This window comes from Triticum aestivum, chromosome 5B (genome assembly GCF_018294505.1).
Source record: "Triticum aestivum cultivar Chinese Spring chromosome 5B, IWGSC CS RefSeq v2.1, whole genome shotgun sequence".
Classification (NCBI taxonomy): domain Eukaryota; kingdom Viridiplantae; phylum Streptophyta; class Magnoliopsida; order Poales; family Poaceae; genus Triticum; species Triticum aestivum.
This window is the reverse complement of record NC_057807.1, coordinates 129,467,048-129,469,667: the sequence shown is the minus strand read 5'-3', so window position 1 is coordinate 129,469,667 and position 2,620 is coordinate 129,467,048.

Below are 2,620 nucleotides of genomic sequence, written 5' to 3'. Positions count from 1 at the left end.
CGGAGTCTGAGCATCTATTCGAGAAGCTATTTCATTCGTGTGGAGCCTCTTCAGTCTTTTGTCAATCATTTCAACCGGTGAATTCTCGTCTCGTTCGTCATTTTTCATCTCTTTTTCTTTTCCGGTGGATTCAATTCATTTTTTTTGGTGTTGATCATATTCTTTTCCCTTGGCTCAAGTGTTTTCCTTGCTCGTTCTCCTCTCACCAGTTTATCTTTCCGGAGTGCTCAAGACTTCTCAGGAGATTCGTCTGTGTGTGAATTAATTCGAGGTTGTCACCTCATTCAAATATTTCAATCGTTCCGGTGCTTTATCTATCTGTTCAACATCCCTTTCCAATGGTGATTTTCACTTCAGTGGGCCCTAACCCACAGGTCTTTTTCCAGGATCTTACCTGACTCTTCTAATTCCCCCGGAGTTATTCTCAATTCTTTTCAAGTGTGACGTAAGAATGGATTCCATCAGATCGATTTCAAATCTTTTTGATTGTTGCCTCAACCGCTTCGCTTTTTCGTTCCCCCCGGAGTGCCTTAACAATTTTGGCGGTGTTTCTCGTCGTCATTTGAAGACCGAAGAAGAGTTTTTCCTCTAAATCTTGTCCCTTCCCCCGGAGATTCATGGTTCTAGCTTCATGTTACCCTCTCGAATTATTCCATTTGTCAGATATTCCTTTTCTCACCCATCCGGAGTATGTCAAAAGTTGTTTTCCATTTCTTTTCACCGGAGGCCATCATTCCAGTTATCGTTCTCTATTTACCCAGTGCTTCGTTCAAGTGTTCTTTAATCATCTTGAGTTCTTCCTGTTCTTTGTTCGTCATTCAATTTTCGAATTCTTACGGTGGTTCGTTCAAGATTCTTTTTCCTTGATTATCATATTAATCAATTCATTCTTTCCAATTCTACCGGTGGTTCATGAAGACATTCTCAAGTCTGTGATATGTCACTTCTCAATCATTTTCAAGAAGAATAAGTAGTATGCAAAATCCATTGCTTGTCATCAATTTAATTTGATGAAGGATAATCATACAATAAATCTTATTCTTATTTCGTCCAAGCGATTAATCCTTTTCTTCAGAGTTTGTTCGTGATGAATAAATTCTAGTTTCAAGTATTTTCATCTTTTCTTTTCCGAAGTTCAAATTTTCCTCGGCCATCTCGTCGGAAACCTCCATCTAAATCACTGCAAGGCTTTAATCTGATTCTTTCATCCTTCATTCTACCTCATCGTCCTTTTGTTACCGGAGTTCTTCACGGTGGTTCTTCATGATTTAATTCATTCTCCAAGTGTTCATCAAGACTCTTGTTGGTGGAGCTCAAGTATCTTTTCTTCTTGCATCTCGAAGTGCAATTAATTCTCTGTGTTCTTTTGAAGTGGAGTTTTGCATTTCTTCGTTCTTCTCAGCTATTTAATCTTTTCCGTTTGTGGCCGGTTATCACCTCATGATTTTGAGATGTTACCTATAAGACCACAACAAGCTTATTCTTTTATTGTTGATTTTCTCAACAACTCCGTTCAACCTTCCTTCTAAAGATGCTTTCAATTTCATTCATGGCACAAGTTGTCATTTTCTTCTCTATTCTTTTCATTCAACTCTTTCAATTCTTCCGGAGGCATTGTGTCGTTCCTCTCGGCAAGTATCATTCCATCCTCTCTAGTTCATGTTCTATTCCTTCCATGTTCAGCCGGAATGCTACCTAAATCCTTTCAGTCTTATTCGTTTCCTATCTCGTTCTAACGGGAGTGGTTTCTATCTCATTCCATGAGCTTTCAATTCTCGTCATCCTCGTCGTTCCTCTCTTCTTCTCGAGTGCTCTCGATTCTTTACTTCTTCTCTTGAGTTCTTGTTTCACCTCATCCCTTTTCCCTTCCGTCTCGGTCCTAAGATCTCGGGACGAGATCTCTTGTTAGTGGAGGAGTGTTGTAACGCCCCGGATTCGATGCGCTAGGTGTCTGCCAGTTATTCGCCGTCGTTGCCATGTCATTTGCTTGCGTATTGCATTTTATCATGTCATCATGTGCATCTCATTTCGCATACGTGTTCGTTTCTTGCATCCGAGCATTTTCCCCGTTGTCCGTTTTGCGATCCGGCACTCCTATGTCCTCCGGCGTTCCCCTTTTGTCTCTCATTGTGAGCGGGTGTTAAACTTTCTCAGAATTGCCCGAGGTTTGCCAGGCGGCCTTGGTATAGCACCGGTAGACCGCGTGTCAAGTTTCGTGCCATTTGGAGGTCGTTTGGTACTCCAACGGTTAACCGGGTAACCGTAATAAGCCTGTTTTGTTTGCAGCCCAAAACCCCCTCCAAAGTGGCCCAAAACCCAGCAAACTCCCCTCCATGCTCTCGGTCGTTCGATCACGATCGTGTGGCCGAAAATCGCACCTCATTTGGACTCTCCTAGCTCCCTCTACATATATATATGTGCATCTCTCCCGAAATCCCGGTCTAACCCTAGCAGTCTTCCTCCTCGCGCCGCCGGACATGTCCATCCGCGCCGGACATGTCCGCCGGACACGTCGCTCCAGCCAACCACGGGCTGCCATGTCATCGCCGCCGCCTCCCGCTCCAACCCCGTCGCGCCACCTGTCCTACGCCGCCGTTCCCCGCGCCGCGGCCCGCCCGGC